Genomic DNA, 5994 nt, shown 5'->3' with positions numbered 1-5994 from the left:
AACTCAATAAATAGAGAATCAAGGCAAGAAGTAACCCAATTAAAAGATGGGCTAAGGAGCTGAACAGAGAGTTCTCAAGAGAAGATGTAAAGATGCCTATGAAGCATCTTAAAAGATGTTCAACATCACTAATAATTAGGGAAATGCAAATTAAAACCACTTTAATATTTCATCTTACCCCAGTCAGACTGGCTAAGATCAAGAGAACAAATGATACCAAATGCTGGAGAGGATGTGGGGAAAGGGGAACACTCATCCACAGCTGGTGGGGCTGCAAAGTTGTTCAACCTATAGGGAAAACAGTGTGGAGAACTCTTAAAAAACTACAAATGAACCTACCATTTGACCCAGTTATACCACTCCTTGGCATATACCCAAAGAACTCATCCTATTGCAGAGACACTTGTACATCCATGTTTGTGGTTGCTCTTTTCACAATAGCTAATAGATGGAAGCAACCTAGGTGTCCCTCAATTGATGAGTGGATAATGAAAATGTGGTTCATTTATATGATGGAGTTTTACTCAGCAGTAAAGAAAGATGAAATCATGAAATTTGCAGGTAAATGGATGGAACTAGAAACTGTTATACTAAGTGAAGTGAAGTAACACAGACTTAAAAAAAAAAATCGACATATGTTCTTCTTCATATGTGGATCCTAGAACCAAATCCAGATAAGTGAGTATGTATCCAGACATAACTATAGGACCCAGGATAATGGAAAGGAACTTGGGAGGTAAAGGAAAAGAAAGAACTTGAAAGAGAACAGTAGGAAACAGGCTTTAATAAGGGAGATATGGATAAAAAATGGGTTAATTTAAGGGAGGGGGGAAGGATATACAAGGAACCTAGGGGATTAAGGGAAAGAAAAAGCTCAAGAGAGGTTGGACCATAAGAGAAATGTATTATTAAGGGAGAAAAGGGGAAAATGGGGGCACCTTCACTGGGGAAACAATGATGGAACTGTTAGATAACACAAGAGATAAATAATGCGTAGCTAGTTTTAAAAACCAGAGGGAACCATATTAGTCCAACAACCTACTGACAAATTATACATTCCAGATCAAGAAATATATGAATAGGTAAGATTTATCTGAGAACAACTGGTCTTTGACCAAGATTTATCTACATGGCACACAGTAATTAAAAGTACCAGATTTAGCAGGGCGTGGTGGTGCACGCCTGTACTCGCAGCACTCGGGAGGCAGAGGCAGGCAGATCTCTGTGAGTTCAAGGCCAGCCTGGTCTACATAGTGAGTTCCAGAATAGCTCTGGCTACAGGGAGACCCTGTCTTAAAAAGACCAAAAGGAAAAAAGAGTACCATACTGGTGAAACTAACTTTCCTGGATGTTTAACAGACACACTTTGAGGCCTATGCTAATTTCGTCAGAGGGACATAAAGGACAGTTTTTGCTCCTTGCCCTCCTAGGTCAACTAGTTCCAGGGGACTATGAGCATCTCACAAAATGTCCTGTAATTGTTGTGGGTCACCTGTCCCCTTGATCAAGGAGGCCAAGGTGACCCCACAAGATGGATATGAACCAGTGTCCAGTCTACAAAGAAGAGGGTCAACATGGGGAAACATTTCCTCCATGCTTCCAAGCTAAACCAGCCGTAGTCAAGTAGGACCTTTGACTTATCTCCACATAGGCAGAACTTGTAAAAGAAAGGAACCAGGGGCTCCTCCCAAGCCCATGTGACCCCTGAGGAACAGATCCTCAAACGACCTTAAGAGTAAAAATAAATTGGTTTATCTGGGCCAACTGTATGGCCTTAAACACCAAAAAGGGAAGTATAACCAAAGATTAAAGGGGCCAATATAATTTTTCAAGAATCCACATGTATAGCTAAAGGCTACATAACAAGCAACAATTCCAGATAGGAGATATCTTCTTTTGAGTTTTTGGCCTGGGTCACCCAAGGGATTCCCAGATAGTAACCCAGCATAGAACTGGGAAAATGAACAGCAGACCCCAACCTTATCTAAAGGAATATTGACAACTGATTGCTGCTAGATGAGGAACAGCTGACCCTCCCAAAACAAAGACCTCTAGATAGGCTGACTAGATTCACCAGATGGACAAGTAGTGGGGAATGGCTGTGGGTGCCAACAACACAGCGGACAGTGGCAAGGCATAACAGAGTATAAGGGCTCTAGTGACGGGAGGGAGGCAATCGGAGGGTGCCATCTGGGAAGTGGGTATATAGTTGAATAAGATGGTTTGGGATGTTCTGTGTGATATACACACACAGAAAAAAATCAACAAATTAAAAAATGTATTATATTTGAGGAGGAAGCATAAAAGTTTACATCATGTTATCTAGTAGAGGTGATGAACATTACCACTGACATCTACCCAACAACTTCATAGACATACACAGGTGCCAAGGATCTGAGTGCAAATGATTATGACTAGTAATAATCAGATACACACAGATTAGAGATGCATGCGCCAACATCTCAGTGTTAGTAGCAAAAACAATGAGTCTTTTTGTAAGAAACAGTATATTTTAGAATGAAATTGAGATCTTTTCTGAGGGTTAAAAACCCATTCAATTTTATGTCTTGTGTTTATGTATATTGTATAACTGTATTGATTCAACAGCGAACCTAGAAATTTTATAGTCACTTTTGAAGGAGCTGTGTCTTTGCTCTGGAACCTGTTTTTGGGTATGATCAAGCTGTATTGATATGCTTCTTCTGAAAAAAATAAAATATAATATTAAAATATTTTGGAAACACCATATCTTGAAATGGAGATCATCTTTAAATGGTAAACACGTATTCCATTTTATATCTTACAGGGTTTATACTGAGTTCAATATTGTATAACTGTATTAATTCAACTGTGAACCTAAAAATTACAGCCACTTTTGAAAGAGCTGTATCCTTGCTCTGGAGTGTGTTACTGAATATGTTAAAGTTTAGAAATGCTTCTTCTAATCATGTGGTTATTAAATTTTTTTAATTGGAGAAAAAGTAAGCAATTATTCTAGTTTTAAAAGAATAAGGGGGGCATGGGAGGGTGTCACTTGGGATGCGGGGATATAGATGAATAAGATTCATTTGGGATGTTGTGTATGAAATACACACACAAAATAATAAGTAAAAAATGAGTTATAGTTGAGGAAGAAGCATAAAAATTTGCTTCATGTTAATTAGTAGATGTGAAAAATATTACCATTGAAATCTACCTGATGACTTTATATCCATACTTAGATGCCAAGGAGCTCAGAAAGTAACCAATTGTGACTAGTAATAATCGTATACATGGAGATTAGAAATGCTTGTGCAAACATCTTAGCGTCAATTGCATTAAAATTGAATTTTTATGTTTCAAACTGTGTATTTTAATAATGAAATGGAGATAGTTTTTAAAGGTTAAAAGCTCACATAATTTTATGTCTTAAAGTGTTTATACTGAGTACAATATTGTATAACTATATGAATTCAAGTGCAAACCTAAAAATTTACAGCCAATTTTGAAACAGATGTATCTTAGCCCTGGAAATTGTTATTGAATATGTCAATGCTATTATCATGAAATGCTTCTTCTACTTATGTGGTCATTAAATAAATAATTTTAAAAAATGAGTCTGTAGGAAACATATTTTAAAATGAAGTGGAGATCTTTTCTGCCAGTTAATACCTCATTCAATTTTATGTCGTATAGGGTTTATACTGACTACAATATTGTATAACTGTATTAATTCAACTGTGAACATAACAATTTACAGCCAATTTTGAAAGAGATGCATCTTTGCCATGGAAATTGTTATTGAATATGTCAATGCTAATGTAATGAAATGCTTCTTCTAATTATGTGGTTATTAAATAAATAATTTTTAAAAAGGATTAGCAATTAAGGAGAAATCTCCCACTTTGCAGTGGTACAATAGGGAAGATGATTCAAGGGCATGACCCCACACTTGAAAGCTCCCGTTTATAAAATAAACTAAGAATGCTTCCAAAGAAATATTTTTTTATTGGGTCAAGAATTTCATACAATGAATTTGGATTATATTCAGACTTCCTCCCCATCTCCCATCCCCCAACTTCATGTCTTCTATTAGCAAATGAAAAATCCATCCATCTTATGTAATACCTCTGAACTGGGTGCTGGAGAGAAATTATATCTCATAGAGTCTCAGTGATCTATAATTCTTACACAGAGGTGTGCCAAAGTAAAGGTCCACTCCCTTTCCTTCGTACAAGGTTTTTGTTAGGCCAGCGTGGCTCTGCAATATTAACTCCCCAGTTGTTTTTCCCTCTTACTTGCCAAGTCCTGAGTTCAGAATTTTGAGATCAAGATAGAAGTGCCTCTTGTCAGGTAAATATTCATCTTGATAAGGCCCCTCACACGATCCATCGCCTCCCTTAAGTCTCTTGGGAGTTGGCCCACCCCACCTCATTCCTTATGCTATCTTTTCTCTCAACACAATCACTTTAAGCTGTGTTGTCACATTCCTTCTTTTATATATCAAAACTCACAGTGAACAACGAGTTCAGGGTTGCAAAAGAGGATTTATTTTTGCACCTGACTTTCATGCCTTTATCCACTAGTTGAACAAACACATAAAGTACTTTTATTTTTTATTTTATAAGGTGTATGAGTGTATTTCCTGCATATATGTAAGTACTCCTATGTTGCAGGATACACGCAGAGGTCAGAACAGGGCCTTGGACCCCTTGGAACTGGAGTAAGGATGGTTGTTAGCCACCATGTGTGTACTGGGAACTGAACCCAGGTCTTCTGCAAGAACAGTCAATGCTCCCAACCACTGAACAATCTCTCCAGCCCAAGAATTTTTTTCTTTTGACTGTCCTAAATTGTTTATTGGGCATGAATTTTATAAACATGACTTATATTAGCATAGCAGTAATGGTGGAGTTAGAGAGTGTCATGCCTTCTTCCAAGCAGCATGGTAAGAGCCAACAATAGTGTGTGGAACTTGTGGCCCTTTCCAAGGCTACAACTCTTGTGGCCTGCAGATGTCAGCTCTCGTATCTCCACAAGTGTGTGGCCTGGTTTGGTGACCCACTGAGTGTCAGGATTTCATCTGATAGCTTTATGGAATGGATCAATGAAGATAACCTCAAAGAATTTATCTGTGTAATCTTCACCAACCTAGTAAGAATTCAGGACTCTTAAAGCCCATACTGCTGTCCAGCTCCCTCTTTGATTTGGGGAAAACTTGAGCTGGTTAATGTTAGGTTAAAAAGTTGGGATGGAGAGGTGGCGGATGGAGGAGGCACTGAGGCACAGATAGAATTCTCAGTGGGATACAGCTTTATTTCGCACGGGACACGTTTCCCTCGGGGAAGGGAAAAATTTCAGGGAAAGATGTCAGCGAAGGGCAGGGGAGGGAAAGATGTCAGGGAAAGGAAAGATGTCCGGGAAAGATGTCAGCCCATGGGCTGTGAGCTGGGACTTTATATATGGGGGCTTTAGGGTGTAGAAGGGGGAATGTTTGAGGGAGAAATCAAGGAGGGGGAAGCAGGAAAATCAGGTAGGATTAGGGTCTGGAAGTGTTTACTTTTTCCCTCTTAAGATAAGAGAAAAAACAGCTTTTAAAATCTCTGGTTATCAGGTAGAATCTGCTTATCCTATCTTTGGAGGTCAGAGGAAAGGCAGGCTGCTTCTCAGCAGTTTGTTTCTCTTGACTTCAAAGGTCAAGGTGCTTATCAGCTAAGTTCCCTTTTTCGGGCTCCAAAGTCTGTAGGCCCCTGTTGGGGAGGGGGGGAAGCTGCTGCTGTTTGGAACCCTAACATTCCAGCCTTTTGTGTTATAGGATAGGGGGCGCCATTGTCATCTGGCTACTTCCTGCTGGACAGGGTCGGTGTGGGGGGTAGGCTGGTTTAGGGGTCCACTAGGCAGCAGAGGTTGTCTCTCCATGCATCTGAACAGGGTCCTCGATGGTTGACAGGCGTTCGTATACATGTGAAGGGAAGGAAAGTAACAACTGATTAAAATTAGTATGCGTTAGTTTTC

The 5994-nt window shown here is 39.2% G+C and overlaps 1 non-coding gene across 1 annotated transcript; it reads right to left on the bottom strand.

The window, feature by feature from the left end:
- Positions 1-4462: 4462 nt before the first annotated feature.
- LOC115071177 lies at positions 4463-4587 on the bottom strand. Its single transcript, XR_003850288.1, has one exon. It is a non-coding gene; the product is annotated as a small nucleolar RNA SNORA40 (small nucleolar RNA).
- Positions 4588-5994: the final 1407 nt, after the last annotated feature.

Source organism: Nannospalax galili, unplaced genomic scaffold (genome assembly GCF_000622305.1).
Source record: "Nannospalax galili isolate Female #2095 unplaced genomic scaffold, S.galili_v1.0 scaffold318, whole genome shotgun sequence".
NCBI lineage: Eukaryota > Metazoa > Chordata > Mammalia > Rodentia > Spalacidae > Nannospalax > Nannospalax galili.
This window is presented reverse-complemented; position numbering and strand designations above follow the sequence as displayed.